The sequence below is a fragment of the Misgurnus anguillicaudatus genome, chromosome 16 (genome assembly GCF_027580225.2).
Source record: "Misgurnus anguillicaudatus chromosome 16, ASM2758022v2, whole genome shotgun sequence".
Taxonomy (NCBI): Eukaryota; Metazoa; Chordata; class Actinopteri; order Cypriniformes; family Cobitidae; genus Misgurnus; species Misgurnus anguillicaudatus.
Window position 1 is genome coordinate 9,465,011 of NC_073352.2, and position 10,429 is coordinate 9,475,439.

Genomic DNA, 10,429 nt, shown 5'->3' on the forward strand with positions numbered 1-10,429 from the left:
TCCCAAAATTTTACATCCCTGACATATGCCAAGTTACTGCTACTGATTCACTTCTCCTATGAGTGGCAAATTCAACAAATGGCTGTCTGTTCTAGCAGTGGTCGCGAAAATGTCAGTATAACTGAAAATTAGCAGCAAAAATTAAATTTTGTTGGACTTGATAGTGAACCTAGCAACAATCTAACAACAGCCTTTTCCAATTTAGACGCGTTTTCCCGTGTTTTTTTGCTGATTTCACATTGTACACAAATGCTGCCGCTTTGTCTTTTACCACTCAGTGGGCGTAACCGCGATTCCCAGCTTAGTGAGTCTTCGCGATTCATAGCGACTCTGAAACAGTGAATCTTTTTTTAATCGATTCCCAGCATACTTCACACATGTGCGCGCAGCAGGAGGACAGGATACGTTAAGACAGTAGGTATTTCGATTACATTTATGATCACCTAACGTTAACTGTTTAATTTGTTTTTGGCTTTTATCAATATTTGATTGTTTTTGTGAAAGATGAAACGCACCAAAAGAAATATATTAAAACCAGCCAAATACAGGGCGGTGGAGGAAAAGGCCGAGGTCGCATGTGGGAGCAGCGAGACAAGCACCGCCACCTTATCGAAGAAAAATTCGACTGGACTTCAATGTAAGAGGAGAACCTTTCCCTCTATATAAGTTTTGATAGTAATTAGCTACTTTTAACACCTGAGCTTTGTGAACAGCTAACACATATAACCTGTTACCTGGTGTTATTACACCATTACGACTCCTGTTTTTTAGTGTCACCTAAACGTGGACTGTTTTTATTTTCACAAGTGGAAATTCGATACAATGCAAGCTTAATTTATATACAATTATTATTGTGCCATTCATTTGTAAGGCAAATGTATTTTTGACAAACTACGTACAAGAACATTGCTGCAATGTAAGTGGCTCAATTATGTTTGGACATATTAACAATTTATGTGTATGAATGAAAATTTACATTACCAGAGATGATTTGATGTTATGAAGAATGAGAAAGAAGTCAAATTATGGGTTTTCGAAAAGACATTGAAAAAGCAATAAAACCTCTAACTTTTCTCTAATTTTTCTCTAATAGGTAAGATTTCTACTTTAAAAGCCGAGATCTCCTTGCTTAAAGATGAGTGCAATTTTTTAAATCAGGGGATTGAAAAGATGAAGTCTGTTGTTCCAACTGCCAGGTCTCAAGTCCATACTGATCCGACAGTGCCAGATTCTTCAGGTTTGTGTTTCATGCTTTATTGTTATTGGTTTCTGTCAGAAAAACTATGTTTGCTTTGGAGTAAACATATTAATGAGGAGTACGTAATTATTGTCATAATTTTACAACAGGACTGAAGTTGAAAAGCTGTTACAGGGCTCCAGACTAACTTTTTTACTAGGAGAACAGTGGCCCCCAACTGAAAATTTTAGGGGCACAACCAGACAATTTAGGATCACACACCATAAATCAACATGCTGACCAAACATTCACATTTCTACCAATTTCCACAGTATTACTAATAAATACTTTAATGATAGATGCAGAAAGTACAATATGCTGTTTTCAAATTCAGTATCACATCACAAAAAAAGGTCACCTTTACTGGTTGCACATGTGCGGCTGAATGTAAAATTCAGTGGCACACTCTCAAATTTTGGTGACAAAATGCCACCATTTGGTGGCAGTCTGGAGCCCTGTGTTATCTACGTCTTCCTTGAGAAATAGACATGTTATCTAATTATTTAGTCTCTACACTCTAGCTGATCCCAGTGAACAGGATTTGTGAATGAATCAATCCTCTTCCACAAACATTGAAAGTGATTAATAAATTAGTAAACATGGTACCTGCACTTAAAGTGACACCATGTAATTTTTCAACCTTCATAATAAATTTTCAAGACCCTTGTGATAGTACATCGACTTTAAATAGGTTGAATGACATGTCTACCATAGCCTGACGGGGTCTGTATCACTTTTACTCGTATTTTAAAACTTAGGGTTTCAGCACAAAAAAAACTACAAAATTCGACTGCTTTACGGCATACGTCACTTCCTCCACACAATTTGTTTTTAACGTGAATTTTGCTGGAAGCTACTTAAGGAGTGTAGAGAGCAGTTTCTATTATGTGACTCTGTGGTTCAGTCTTTAGAGCCACAGACCTATGACACGGGCGACCCGGGTTCGATTCCCCTTTAAGGCAATTTTTTATATAAACTGTTGATTCATACATAAATGCGATGTTCTTTATAAATTACGGCGATTATATTGCATATAGTTCCCTGTATTCAGATGCTGTGTTCACGTATTTACCTTTCTTTTACTGTGTCTATGATATATTTACATTACAATCCAGGATGCTATAGCACTCAAACTTGCTCACAGTGTAAAACCAAACCCTATTCATTCACCAATCAGATCCGAGCGTTTCTCTCTTCTCTCTTCCTCATTTGCTGCGTTCCGCTGTCACTCGCGTGACGTATTACAAAGCGGCAGACCTAAACGCATCGGTTTACTTGGATTTGGAGCGATTTTCACACAAAAAAGAGGAATAACGGGCCTTTTGCTTTTATAAAATGGTTACATCATATGCATAGCAGGATTTCATAAAATAAAACGCAGCAAATAAGTAGTAATTATATTAGTACACATATTACCCTTCCACCAAACAAATTAGTTCCTCAAAATCAAGTGTGTCTGCAACAAAGCGGTTCCCAATCAACTAGGGATGTGCATTTATGTCATTTTTTCATTTCGATTAATCCATAGGTCTGAAGAACGAGTACTCGATTAAATGGGGGCGGGGCAATCAAAGGGGTGGGGCGTACACGTCATGGTGAAAATTAAAATATTTTTATTAAAAACACTCAAATAAAACTTAATTTTGAATAAACTATGAGAGAACAATGAACACATACTAGATTATTAATGAATTAAATGTTTTTAACAGAAACCTCTTACTTACAGGAATAGCTGCGTGATGAAGTGAAACTAAAGGGTTAATAAACACAAACCGAAGCGCTTTCTACATGACGCACTCTACATAATATTAAGCCTTTATACAACATAAATGTACAACGTGCATCTGTCTGCATAAAATTCAAGACTTCATCTAAGTTTTCAACTAAGTTATGTACAGAAAGTTTAACTCCCGTTGTTGCTGTGCGTCATAAACAGCGCGCTTTTAAACATGTCCAGTCAAAACACAAGCTTCATAACATTAAGCAGCTTTAAGTCTTTGCTATCATTTTAGCGATTAGCTGTGTCATCCCTTACCTGTTCAAGATGCTCGTATGGCTCTCTGGTATCTCTTGATATTTGATGATAACCCATTGAACTTTCGACGGCGCTGTACATTTTGCATCTGACTGACTGTATTTCCGAAAATCACGGCATCCTTTTAAACCATAGTGCCTCAGTGATGTGAGGTTAGGTGTGGCCGGCTTCACGGGATCGGCGGGCTGCCGTGCATTGCGCGCATCGGCCGGTTGCTTCACGGGATCAGCGGGTTGCCGCCGCGCCGTTTGTTTTTGAATCACGCATGGTAACGTAACTGATGTCATACGCCGGTCTGCGTAGCTCGACACGACGTCAAACACGCATCTCCAGACCCAGTTTTCACTATCAGATGCGCTTGTAATGCTAACCAGCTAGCCAAATGCCGCCATATCCATAATACATAAATAAATAAACCCACATGATCATCGTTTTCATGATCGATCATCGATGCTACGTTCGAGTACTCGAGCAATCGAGTACTCATGCCCATCCATACAATCAACACAGACGGAGCAAAGCCACAATGAAAATATGATTAAATTATCATCTAATTTATACATTATCATTTGTGTCTATATTGTGGAACTGTTGAAGTGTGGATCAGATATGTTTTCAAGTTGAAAAATTTGAACTTTGGCAGAAAAACGCGCCGTGTTAATCAATCAGGAGCTTGCTCTAGTAGTGACATGATTATAGGAAGTGAGTGGAGCATAGACTGTAAAAAAGATGGACGACGCCTGTTCGCTCTCTTCCAATGGTGAAAAGTGAAGCCGCCAGTTGCCCGATATGGCGCTGACATCTTGGGTCTTGAGTCTGCGCAATAGCGATTTCGGGACCAGTCATGCGCAGTAGTGAGCAGGAAGGGAAGGCGCGAAGTCAAAACCCCGCCCTCGCTCTCGTAGAATGCGCATATCACACGATATCACAGCTGTCAATCATGACGTGACACCACCGTTTTTATATCATTAAATAACTAACTAAACACATACCTATTTTAAAAACAAACATTTTAATTTACATGAGCGTGATAAAAACTACAGTAAATGACAGAAACCACCTTCTGATAAAAGATAATTGAATTGTAATTAATTTTTTTAGTTGGTCTCAAGTCCCATTGAATAACATGGGGAGGCGGGCTTTATGACCTATACTGGGACCGGTCACTGGGGGGCGATCGAGACGTTTTGGCTTCACTTTTCAGGGCTTGTGCGGCACGCTTGGAGTGGAGTCGAAAAAGCCCCTGACGCGAATTTCCAAGTGAATTTCCACAACACCGGTCTCGATGACCAGAATTTCACGCGTGGCTTTCACCAGTGAATGAAGCGAGGAAACGCATAATATTCATGTAGCAAACTAGACAGGACAGACGCTTTGACGCTTCAAACGTGCCTGGTGTGAACCCATGGTCAAAGCAATACTCAAAACATAACGTTACACAGAGACAAGTTTGAACTGAGTGAATGCTTCAGTGTTTAACTTGTGAAAAAAGCACCACCTAGTGGATAATAGGGGATTGGGTTAATACTCCTCAGGGTAGCATTTTTTTCTTAAAGCGTAACTAAACCCCTGGTCAGAGCCTGACTCCACCCACTGGCAATATTTGAAAAATGCAAGAAAAGTGGGCAGATCCAGTGTGTGGTGAGATCGTAACAAGGGCGTTGTGAGCTTGAACCTGCTTACGTCACGAGTTATTTTTTGGACCCAACATCCAATAGGAAAATTAAACTGCATAAGCCACCGTTCAACCTGAAGAGGGCAGCACTCAGAAGTTTTTACACCATATATTGTAGTATTGAAACACTTTATACCCAAATGTCAAAAAACTTACTAAAATCAATGAACAGGACTAATAAACCATCATTCTTACAGATCATCAACTAAAAAAAGTTGGTTTAGGGTTTAGTTACTCTTTAAAGAAACAGTATGTAGGATTGTGGTCAAAACTGGTACTGCAATCACAAAACTTGTGGCTAAAACTGGTACTGCAATCTCACAACTGGTGGCCAATACACAACATGACAACATGAACATCAGTTGAGGGCTGCAACTCCACTTTTTAAATAACAATATCCTGGCCAGACCACTGTTGTCAGTGATATAAGTATTTGAAATGAAAATGATTTCTTAATGTTTAGTGACATATCAGGGCCATGTTATGATTAATTGATATAAATTTCTTACATACTGTTCCTTTAATTGACGAAATAACTAAACAATGTTTATTGATGTATTATTTCTATGGATATCACCATTAATTGAGGAATTGTTGAAAAGTTAAAATATGATTAAAGACTGTGGTGTAAGCAATAGGGCTGGGTATCGATTAAGATGTTCCAGATCGATTCTATTTCGATTCACAAGCTATCAAATCGATTTGATTTCGATTCTCTGTTCAATTTTCGATTCCGGTTCTCGGGACAGTTTTTACACTCGATTCTCGGTTCAACTCAATGAATATAGATTTAATACAAATACTATATTAATTTAAAATAACAGTGAACAAGTTTACAAGTGGGTAATTAATAAAAATAAATTAAAAGCCACAACACTAACCTGGTCGTCTGGCTTGCAAAATCTAAAATGCTTCCATACATCTGACTTTTTATCTGAAGGTGGCATCAACGACAATGAAGCACATAAAACCACCATTTTAAGCACTAAATGAAAGAATGACAGGCTCCTTGGTAAAATTGCGCAAGGCAAAAAAGAGGGTGACATCTAGTGAAGAAGACTAGTAATTTGATTAACGTTAATCTTACATTCAATGTTTGCATTAAAAAAAAAATCGATTCTGCTCTTTGAGAATCGATTCTGAATCGACCATGTAAAAAAAACCCCGATTAATCGAATAATCGATTTCTTTGCCCAGCCCTAGTAATCAACATAGCAACAGTGGCGAAGTGATACTATGTAATGTGGTCTGAACCTTGGGGTTACCGGGGTATTTTATCACAGCTCAGAACGTGTTTCAACCAATCAGAATAAAGAACTAGAACTGCCTGTTTTATAATATCCTTTTTCATTTATAACCTTTAATGTAGTGTGTATTATAGCTGTTTATAAATGTAATGCAATGTACAATTTGTACTTTGACCGGCCCTTAAACAATGTTAAAACCAATGCCATTGCTTAGCTGAAACTCAAATATGGTAATAGATTTTTCTGTAAGCAGTAGACTTACCACAACATAATAAACCAGAATAGGGGCACTTTAAAAAAAATTCAGCTGCACTACAAAGATTGTGGCTATATCACAATCTCCAATTTGACATGATGTGATAGGATTGTTCCATCATAATTACTTATAACAACATGATTATTAATTTATAGATCAATAGTCCCTTTCACACATACAGTCTTTACTGGTAATTTACTGGTAAATTGCAGTTAACAGGTCATGTGTGAACAGAACCTTTCCGGTAAATCAGTGCTCCCAATTTACCAGTAAGACAGGTTAAAGGATGACCAGTAATTTACCGGTAAGTGCTATGTGTGAAACGAAAAATGTAGAATTACCGGCATTTAGAACGGACGATGTCAGACCACGCTGACAGCTTCAGGCCAGTCAGAAAGTTTTTATAAAGATGATGACACGTTTACTCCCGCACTGTCCACTGACGTTTCCACACACATGCTGCTTAAAAGTTGAGCACACCCGAAGCTAACATCCGCATTTCTTTACCAAAGTTGTTTATTAAAACAGATTATCATCTATTTGCCAAATTACTGATGTCCTTAGCACATTCTCCGTGAAGCCTAATGTGGAAAAGCAGGTTCCGTTTGACGCCGCCTAACGCATTGTTGTTTGGTTACAAGCAACTTTGCGACCGTCAGCGTTTGCCACAGATGTGAAAACAACAAAATACGGACCATGGATATTAAGTCATAACCCGCCATTGTTTACAATTACAACACTGAGCTCGCCGGCCGCACGCCACAGTTAACTTACGCTTTCTCAATGAATTTACTGGTATTTTGATACTGATGAGTGAATGATGTCTTGCTGGTAAAAAGACGGAACGTCACTGCATGTGTGAACACTGAACAGCACATTTTTGTATTTACTGTTAAATTCATTCTGATAAATTCATGGTAATTTACCAGAATTACTGTGTGAAAGATGCTAGTGTCTCAAGCTTCACCCAAAAAAAAAAAAAAATCAATTTACAGTGATTACAATGGCCTAAACATTTCAGTGCAGATCAGTGTCAATGTATAAACAACCCGACCAACGTTTTCAACTAACCCGCTCGCAACTCAAACCGCAAAACAATAAAAAATTAATATTGTACCCGACCTGCTCCCCTGCCCGCATTTTTTAAAAGTAGTAATTGTTTAAAATAGTTAATTGGCATCTTTATTTCAAACAACCTGACCAACTGCGATCCTAATATCATAAAAAATATTTTTGGATAACTCGTTACCGCTGGTGCAGATGGACTGATTGACAACATCACCATTGCCCTTGGGTAACAAAGTAATTTGAAATTATCAAACCACAATTTGTATCTTTTTCTCCAGTAGTTAAATGTGATTGCATATGCACTTTAACATGGACTGAGAGTCAGCTTCACTCTGGTTCTGTGAAATCACGCTAAAGAAATGTATTTTCTACTAAGGGTGTCACAAAATTAAGTCACAACCTCGAACTTTGAATTAAAAAATTGGATCGTCGATGCTGCCACGCCCCCATGTCACGTCCGGTCGGCTTGCCAAGTGGGGGAAAATAAACTCTCAGAAGTGCCTTTTAAAAACATCCATCCAGCGGAATGCGATTTATATTTTAAACAGAGGGATGTATGGCTACAACTCCTTGAAATGCATATCATAAACAGGATTACTACCTAGTGATCTGCCTTCGGACAGAGCGCAGCTCTCTGCACGTGGACGAGAGAGCCGCCAAGATGCAGCGGGTTATATTTCAAACAAAAGGTATAGTTTGCCTCAGCTCGCATGAAACGCATAAAACTGAACAAATACATAAGGATTATTACTTTAGTTTATGTTTAGACTTTGGACAGATGCGAGATGCGCATGCACGTGAGACAGAGAGAAACGCAGCTGCTTATGACGCACCGGTTTTAGTTCAGATAATAAGAGTCCAAGACGTGCGCATTAAGTCTATCTGCGTGCAAGAAGGAATTCTCTCTCTACAAGCTCTCTCGCGTAAAGTAAAGCCCACAAACCCCATGCGAGGAAAAGCACGCAATGTGCATGTTAATGTGAAACTATAATAATAATAATAAAGGCATATAATTTTTTGTCTTAAAAAAAATCATAAAAAAATCGAGAATCGAATTGAATCGTGACATCAGAATCGAAAATGTAATCGAATCGAGGATTTGGAGAATCGTGACACCCCTATTTTCTACTAATGCACTTAAAGTAATAATTTGCTAAAGAGTTTCTCTCTCTCTCTCTCTCTCTCTCTCTCTCTCTCTAAAATGCAGAACAGGAAGACTCCTGGGATTCCACCAGCTCCTCTTCATCAGATTCCTCGGTGAAAGGGAAGAAAAAGAAGAGAAACAAAATGAAAAGGAAGAGCAAAAAAAAGGGGGGGAAAAAATGATGTTATAGTTTATTATCATGTCTATATCGTTTAAAATGAAAAGTTCACAATCTGTTTTGAATTTGTTTGACAAATAAAAGTTTATGACATAAGGATATTATATTTTGTGTGCAGATGTCGTACTTACTCTGTAACTACGTGAAACAAAGGGGTAACAAGTGCCACTTTAATTTACAGCCCGCAGATGTCTTACTTACTCTGTAACTACAGGAAACAAAGGTGTAACAAGTGCCACTTTAATTTACAGAACGCAGATGTCTTACTTACTCTGTAACTACCTGAAACAAAGGCGTAACAAGTGCCACTTTAATTTACAGCCCGCAGATGTTGTATTTACTCTGTAACTACGTGAAACAAAGGCGTAACAAGTGCCACTTTAATTTACAGCCCGCAGATGTCTTACTTACTCTGTAACTACCTGAAACAAAGGCGTAACAAGTGCCACTTTAATTTACAGCCCGCAGATGTTGTATTTACTCTGTAACTACGTGAAACAAAGGGGTAACAAGTGCCACTTTAATTTACAGCCCGCAGATGTCTTACTTACTCTGTAACTACAGGAAACAAAGGCGTAACAAGTGCCACTTTAATTTACAGCCCGCAGATGTCTTACTTACTCTGTAACTACAGGAAACAAAGGTGTAACAAGTGCCACTTTAATTTACAGCCCGCAGATGCTGTACTTACTCTGTAACTACGTGAAACAAAGGCGTAACAAGTGCCACTTTAATTTACAGCCCGCAGATGTTGTATTTACTCTGTAACTATGTGAAACAAAGGGGTAACAAGTGCCACTTTAATTTACAGCCCGCAGACGTCTTACTTACTCTGTAACTACAGGAAACAAAGGCGTAACAAGTGCCACTTTAATTTACAGCCTACCTATGTTGTATTTACTCAGTAACTACGTGAAACAAAGGGGGTAACAAGTTTAACTTAGACTGTAACAACAGAAAGCAATGGTATATTTACAGAGTAACTACAGATAAAAGTTCTAGTTTTGCTTGCTTTGTTTTCACCATAGTTGCATTGCCTATTTTAAATTTTGCTTGATGACCAAAAAAAAATCCTGTACTCTTTTTCTTAAGGTAAGTAACCTTTATTGAAAATTCTAAATAAATTGTACTAATAAATAGCATAAACACTTTAACTGAATTTCAAGTTTTCTTGTTCACTAATCTCCATCATCATGCATCATGAAATGATAAAATATGGTACCCCGTGGTTAAAATATGTGGTGTATGACTATGATTGAATGAAGACCCAGCGTACGTTACAACCATCTCAGAGGTCTCTTCTGAATCAGCGCAGTTTGTGGAATCCATGTGAAAGCAGATGACGCCAGTGTGATCACCACGCACCAGCTATATGTGGAGAGGAGTGTGATCGAGCCAATTCATTGAATGTGTTTTCTCGCTAAATTACTCTCAAACATAAAATTGTTTTGCAAGTAGCTTACGCCATATCACGTAGGCCTAATATTTGAATCGTTAGCCAGAGGTTACTTACTGTATAAATAATTTGCAATTTCCCACGTCTTTAGCATAATATGTAATATTACATAATGCCATGTAATATTAAAATA

At 38.1% G+C, this 10,429-nt stretch overlaps 1 long non-coding RNA gene across 2 annotated transcripts; it reads left to right on the top strand.

Annotated features, from left to right (window-relative positions):
• Positions 1-124: 124 nt before the first annotated feature.
• On the top strand, positions 125-8,929 carry LOC141350029 (uncharacterized). Of its 2 annotated transcripts, none has more exons than XR_012357921.1 (4): positions 125-418; positions 505-637; positions 1,094-1,237; positions 8,726-8,929. It is a non-coding gene; the product is annotated as an uncharacterized lncRNA (long non-coding RNA). The 2 variants fall into 2 exon arrangements; XR_012357920.1 differs by having other exon boundaries at positions 133-414; positions 8,726-8,926.
• Positions 8,930-10,429: the final 1,500 nt, after the last annotated feature.